General features: G+C 27.8%; 1 pseudogene; it reads right to left on the minus strand.

Moving 5' to 3' along the window:
* Window positions 1–6,575: 6,575 nt before the first annotated feature.
* LOC132942602 (trimethylguanosine synthase-like) lies at window positions 6,576–7,189 on the minus strand (annotated as a pseudogene).
* Between the last annotated feature and the right edge of the window lie 908 nt (window positions 7,190–8,097).

Below are 8,097 nucleotides of genomic sequence, written 5' to 3' on the forward strand. Positions count from 1 at the left end.
AAATACAGTACCAATATAGAGTTCAATAGTTGTAGACTTGTAGTCATAAGCCCAACTTGTATACCTACTATTTATATAATACTCGAAAATCATTAATCAAATGATAATATTTTGGGGACTGGGGATAGTCACAAATCACTTTAGTAATAATTATTGGTAAATGCGAAAAAGAAATAAACGTGTGTTCGATGTCTGACGGAAATTTATTATATTTTTATTGCATACCAGAAAACGACGTATGACACACACACAGACGGGTGTCGGGTGACGGCCAACCGAATGCAGACTGCCCATAGTGCCTATAGAGTACTATAATAGGTAGTATATTATTAAAATTATTATTTAGATAGTATACAAACTTCATCTTCGACGTCGCATTCAAGATGGTTGAAAAGTGTGATTGCGGAAAATTAAAAACAAAATATATCTAATGATACTAACTGGATGCGACATTTAGATACCTGTCAAACATCTAAAATTAAATCAAAGAATACTGATATTACTTCTTTTTTTTCAATTGGTTGTAAAAAAAAATCATGAAAGGTAATTATGTACCTTGTAACTTTTTAACTTAACATTTTCAATAATTGTCATAGACTATTAGCAATAATAAATCACTAAAAAGTATAACATAATATTAAAACTTATTAAACTAAAATTAGTTTTCAATTTTCATACTATGACTAATTTAACAATTACAAGTATTTGCAAAAGTCAAGTTTATTTGTTTATTGTTCGGTTATGAAATTAATAATTTAAAATTTTGAAAAATATTTTTTTTTACATTTTTTCAAAAATGTGTCAACACAATCAAATAATGAAATACAATTAATAAATATTAAGTAGTATATATATAAGAGAAAACTTTGAACTGAAAAGTTTAAAGAACAATAAAAAATACCTATTAACTTTTATACCTATGAAATGTTAATGTAGAAATATCAGAAGTTAATAATCAAGTATTAAAGCCATCAGGTTATGAGAAAAAAGATAAAGTTGATGTTCATGTTCGCCGAAGGTTCAGTTAACTCAGTTCTACAAGTCGCAGGTATTTTTAATTTTGTAATTATTTTTGTTCTGACTTCAGTATGATCAATGCTTATTTAGATTTTTAATTTCTGATATATTTAATATGGGCTTAAACATTATTATTAATGTACCTAAATTATGTGTGACAATAATAACTAAAGCAATATTTGTTTAGTTAGAAGTTGATACTGTGATCGATTCTGGAGTTTATGAACAAGTTTTAAAGCCAGTGGATTCTGAGGAAAATAATAATGTTGATGTTAATAAACCAGACTTAAGTAATGTCTTTGCCGAAGGTTCAGTTAACTCAGTTCCACAAGTTTCAGGTAGGTATATTTCATTTTTAAATTGAATGGGCATTTGTTAAGAGGAATCTATGTTACATTTTAATAACTTTTCAGGATAAACAAAAAATACTTTTCCCTTTTCCACATTTTCTATACTTTATCACATAACACGCAAAACAATTAAGATTATGTTTTATAAAGAGAATTGCTTGTGAGCTTAATAAATAAATAAATAAATATCATAATCATATATTTTAACAAATTATGGGTATTTCAAAATAATTTCATGTAGGCAATATGATATGGCGAAGGTTAACACAATATTTTCATATTTTAGGTCAGAAATCAGATACTAACATAAATACATTGGACAATGATCCTGCCAAACGGCGAAAAGTCTTCTATAACGTCCGACTATAAAAAACGGCTCGCCGCTCCCAAAATCCAAGTGACCGTACCGGAAACCCCGAAAAACGCAAATTTTAAATTTCCGAAGCCCCAAAAGACGGAGAAAAACGGCTCCTATGGTCTCGACACCTGACACCGAATTTGATCACCGACCTCCAAACTATACAAATCTCGAGTTTCAGAAACGTCGTACAAAAACTCAATCTTTTCCAAAATACAACTAGGGGGGGGGGGCGATTCCGGGATTACGTTTTAGAAGGGCCTAAACCGAAACGTTTGGGAACTTAAAAGTATAATATTATCTTATGAAAACGTCATCAGCTACAACTTATAGATTTATTGAACTTTAAAAACTATTACATATTTATACGTTAATTCGCATTTGGTAATTACGCCAGTAACATACAACTTTCTATGTCAGTAGTTTTCCTAGAAATAGTTACCTATTCATATAATCACATCGATAATAAATCTATTTAGTGTTAAATATGAACAATAAATTGTTTATATAATTGATGAATTCAATCATCAAAGTTTATGACGTATTATACGTCTAGAAAATGATTATAACTAAATGTATTTTGTCATAAATTATAATACTGTAATATGACATGTCCTGAAATTTACTAACGCTGGACAATAGGTATAAACGATTTGTGAATTAGTAAATGACAGATATATAATATAATATTAGCCATTAGGTATGTACTCTATTCAGAACTATTGTGGTCGTCTGTTTGTGGATGAGATTAATCCCACATAGGAGAACGAGAAATGGTGAAATCTAAAGTTTGTCGATGGAGAATATTATGGAGATTCCATTTAAATGGTCGGTGTAACGAATTTTCCAGTTGAGAGAGAGAGCTTACAAAAACCATAAAAAAAAACCAAAAAACTGAAAAAACCATACAAAATTTGCTTTATCAAATAATCATAGATTTTAAATTATGATAATGAATTATTAACATGTGTAACCATGTAGATGGTTACCACTTCAAATGTCAGCAAACAATAATTGAAGTTATGTTGAATTCAAATGTAAATAATAATTATTCGTTAATATTTTGTTAATTTTTATTTAATTTATTAATTATTTAATTTTTTTACATTTTTTTACATTTTATACAATATGTTTATTATTCACTATCGTGTGTACTGTGCAGTATACAATTTACAAATTTAAACAGTTCATCTTAAATTTTCGTAAGTCGTACATACATTTTGACTACTAATCTGCTTGCCTATTCTTTAAATTTTATGTTATACAACAGTGTATTATTTCTAGGTCAAATGTATCTACAAAGGATTAAAATCATTGCAAATCCAAGTTAAACTTAATATGCCATTTACAAGTTACAACAATCACATTCAAACCTTCATAATTCAAATCATTCTTCAATCTGCATAGTATTAAAATTCCTATAATGTATTACTTATTGGTTGTGATACATCTGAAACAACTTAACAGATACATTAAAACGATAATTATTTATCTTACAAAGTTGCAGTCAGATGTGGATTTAATATCTGATATTTTGTAAATGTTTAGGGCCATTATCATAGCTGATGCTTAAGAATAAGTATTGCTTAAGCTATACCTACTTATGACTCAAACGAGATTCATACACGAGACTTTAGCCTAAGAAAAGAAATAGTGTTACTTAAACTAAGGATCATCGAGACCTACATCAAGCATTGCTTTTAGTTACTATCACAATTTTTTTAGTTTTTAAATTACCAAAATGTACTTAAGCGCAATACTTATTCTTAAGCATTGACTATGGTCCTTAGTGTTAAATTTTATAGTAATGGTTAATGATGATGGAGTTACTAATTATTAATAATATTAAAAAGTTTACATGATTACCTATATTGTTATTTTTTATTTTTCTCCATAAGGCATAGATAATAATAAATAATACAAGTATACGCTATAGGTTCACAACTATAACACAAGGATGTTTGCTATATTATATATTGGGATAAACTATGTGTTGGGACTATGAATAATGTTGATTGGTTACTATTTTACTTTCATTGATTTTTTATATGATATTGAGCCATTAAATGAATACAATTTTCAAAATAATTTAATTAATATAGTTGTTTTTTTTTCCAATTTTAGTAAGCAAGATACAGTAACTGGTATATGCATGTACCCAAGCCACGTAGGAGATTATTCTGTTTGGAAAAACTTCTTCTGAAAAAACTGTTTCCACTTACAGTTCCACATGGCGGTTTACGAGTAATGACCAAAATAGGCATCTTTCTTCAAAATAAGCTTCAACTTCTGTTTTCACCCTTGAAAGAACGTCATTAAGCTATACCACATAGAGTTGTAAATACCGTTTCCGGATATATGCCGGTGTATTTATTTATATATAATAATATTATGTTATTCTGTAATCCGTGTCAAGTGCCACTGTGGTTAAGGCACAACTAAAGAAATTGGGTGCCATGAGTAGGGATTTAAATTCTGCCTTATTAATATTAACACCTTAATAATAATTAATGACATTAAAACGTTGCACCTACCTATACTCAAGGACAAGGCCCTAATATTATATATATAAAAAATGAAAAATAGATTATAATAGAATATATGTAGATTCTAGATGTCTCGTTCACAAAAATCCACGCTATTTCTGACACTTGATATACAAAAAATTCCTATATTATAAAACTAAATTACAAATTACAAAATCTAATAAATAGATATTACAAATAAAATATTGAAAAAACAAACAAACAATTTTATATTTTTTGAAGTTAATATTTTTACTGTAATTGAATTCTACTTTAGGGGATTGAAATTTTTCTTATTAATAGATACAATAAAATAGAATAAGAAACGGTTAAAATGTAATTTAAGAAACAAATTTTCATTTTCAATGTGCTAAAATAAAATTTCCCTGGTTGGTTGATTGAATTTATGTTTAAATATTTACCCCACTAAAAGATTAAATATCATATCACATCAGTACATCACTGTCCAGCCAGTTTCAAACCATATTACTCTATTGATAAATACCTGACCTTTGATTACTAAACATGGTTTGTTAGTTTAAAATAAATAAAAAATTAAACTAAATAGATACTTGGTGTGTAGATAATTGGGACTAATATTAATTATTATTTCTTTTTACTTAACTCCATATAAGATGTAGATGATTTTTATTTACTGTGTTTTTAATGTGTCAACAAACTAATTTTATTATTTAAGTCAAATTTGATGTATAAAAATCAAAAAATAGAAATAGTGACTTCTTGTGTACTGGATATTTATTATTTAGATTCTTATAATAAATTATTTTGTATTAATTTAATTAATTTTGTATAATTATGATAAGAAACAACTCGCATTAGACTAATGATTCAATTAAATGAACTCGTCAGTGGTGGTCACAAACAAATAAATTATGATTCTTATGATCAAATGATTCACTGTGCTGTCTGAACCAGTTCATTTATTTGAAAAAACGAATCAGTTAATTAAAGACAACTTGTCACATCTCTACAGTACTCAACAGTGTATTCTTCACTTCATACTTCTTAAGTTATATTTGTCTATTTAATGTATATTTGAATGTATTTTTTTTTGTTTCTATTTATTGATAAACTTAGACGAAAAATATACATATTATATTTATATTTTAAATTTCAGCTATATAATTTTTTTTAATACATATATAAAATCTTAGTTTTATAATTTACACATTACTTATGTTTGTATCTTATGTAACTATGTACCTTATACATAAAATATATATAAAGAATTTAGACAAGTAAATGCAATTTTTAAGTCTTATACTGTTTATATATTATGATGAATTTACAATTGATACTAATATTTATGCATGGGCGCAAATAGCATTTGGGTTGGCCAACGCCTTACTTTGATAATATTGAATAAGCTTAAAACAAAATTTAGGAAATGTTTGAGCAGCTTATGTATGTATGGACGTTTTTGAAACTGCATTTAAAACAAATAACTGTTGTGGAACATAAAATTAATAGCAATACACCATATTATTCAATATATTATGTCGCATCATATTGTTATTGGAAATGTAAGTCACTCAATCATGTATTATTTTATCAAAAGTTAATCAAGAATAATCAAAATTATTATAAATTCTGTGTTACAAAGATTCACTAGATGTGTCGTGAACAAACTATTTTAAGTTTTCGAGCATTCAAGGTTTAAATGTTTGTAAGTTTGGTGGGTAATGGGTATATAATGGGTATGTAATGGGTCCAATATTTGTTTTTTTAAAATTCGGATATTGATAACCTGTAGTTATAATTGATAAGTGGTAGTTAGGTTTTTAGGTATTTTAAATTAAGATTTTTAATACAAAGAATGATTAAGAAATGATTAAAAAATGGCAACGGAATTGGCCTACAAATCTGCAAATGAGTTCATGAACAGATAACTTCTCAACGTAATATTATGACCGATCCAATAATAACTTTCCGTAGGTACATCAGACCGATGTGTGACGGCTGCTCACCAACGTATCGACATCCACCAGATAACTTTAGTAAGTTTTCAAACTATACCGTTCATTCTTGCGGAATGCTAAAGAAAATTAATTTATTAGATAAATATTATACTATAAGAATTTTTAAATATAGACGTTTTCAATCACAGCTATGCAGATGGATGTCGACCGGTTTGGGAGCGACGTCTGATACGGCATTGTTCTAACTTCTAATGAATTCAAACATAAATAATACATTATTATAATATTGTTGTATGTATAAGTACGGTTAGGTATATTAAATTAATTAAGTAGGTGCTATATTAATATAGTCTATTAATTATTTTTTTACTATGCTTTTATTGTATTAAATACACAATGACTTATAACTTACATTATTGGACCAGACATACAGCAACGTCGAGTTAAACAGTTTTTAAATAAACTCATTTTCGATAACATAAATTTTGTTGTATTCTGGACCGCCCCGTGGAGGCGATGTGACTATAACGTTAACCTGTATCTGATTTGCCAGTTTGAAAAAGTCTCCAACAACGAACTCAATCTTCTCAAGTACGCCATAAATCGCGGCATTTTGCTTGGCCATCACTATCTTGTTTACGTCAATATCTACAGCAATGACTATTACAAATATAAAATATTACAATTATTAGAAGCCACAGATAATAGGTAGGTACCTACTTAATATACTATTAAAAAATAATACAATATATAGATAGGTACATTATAGACAATTATTACATTCGGTAATTACAATTTACAATTAAGTAGAAATAATATGTTCACATTTTATTTCCACATAAACGGTTTTATTTGTTTTAGTGCAAAAAATATTACAGTACCTTTGTCGAACAGTCGGGCAAGCCGGATTATATTTCCGCCGGCGCCGCAAAACGGGTCCACAGCCACTTTCACCCGGTCACACTTTTCTGCCATATAGGCAATGGGTGTCTCGGGAAAGCTCTCTATAAAACCAAACATACGATTATAATATATTTCTTTTTTATTTTTAACATGATATGATAGGTACATATATAATATATAAATGTTTTTTTTTACATACCCTCGTCCATCAGAATACCTTGGTCGAACTTCGAAAATAAGGCATGTCTCTTTTTCCAATATTAATATGTGCTTAAGTCTATGGGCAATATAAAAAAAAATTATTCAATTTCTAATTATACCTATGAGTAAATGCACGTACGTGGTGTCCGCGCGTCTGACGGCTTCACGACGCTGCAGATCGGCATTTAAATAAATTATATTGTGGGAATACACATTCAAACTTCAAACTAAAATCTCCAAAATCTTAAACAGAAAAAACTATTCAAAATATTTAGTTCATTTAAGAATGATTATTCAAGGGGTACCAGATTGTCAATGTTTAAAAAAATTGGCTAGAGTTGAAATCATAAAAAAAAAATTGAAGGGAGGTGTTGGCGCCCGCAAGCAAATGCATTTTAGAAAACAAAAAAAAAATTTTGAAAAAATTTTACTTTAGGAATACATATTACAAAGTACAAACTATAATGCCCAGAATCTTAAACAGAAAAACAATTCAAAATGATAAGCTCATAAATGAATTATAAAACAGATCTAGAGTATCAGGTTATCAATGTTTAAAAAATCTCAACAAAAAATACAAACTATAGTGCCCAGAAACTATAACAGAAAAAACTATTTAAAATATTTCTTTCATTGAAGAAAAAATATTCAGAGGGTTCCAGATTGACAATGTTTAAAAAATTTGGCTATAGTTGAAATCATAAAAAAAAAATTGAAGGGAGGTGTTGGCGCCCGCAGGCAAATGCATTTTTTAGAAATCACAAATAAAAATTTTGAAAAAATTTAATTTTAGGAATACACAT

The sequence above is a fragment of the Metopolophium dirhodum genome, chromosome 4 (genome assembly GCF_019925205.1).
Source record: "Metopolophium dirhodum isolate CAU chromosome 4, ASM1992520v1, whole genome shotgun sequence".
NCBI lineage: Eukaryota > Metazoa > Arthropoda > Insecta > Hemiptera > Aphididae > Metopolophium > Metopolophium dirhodum.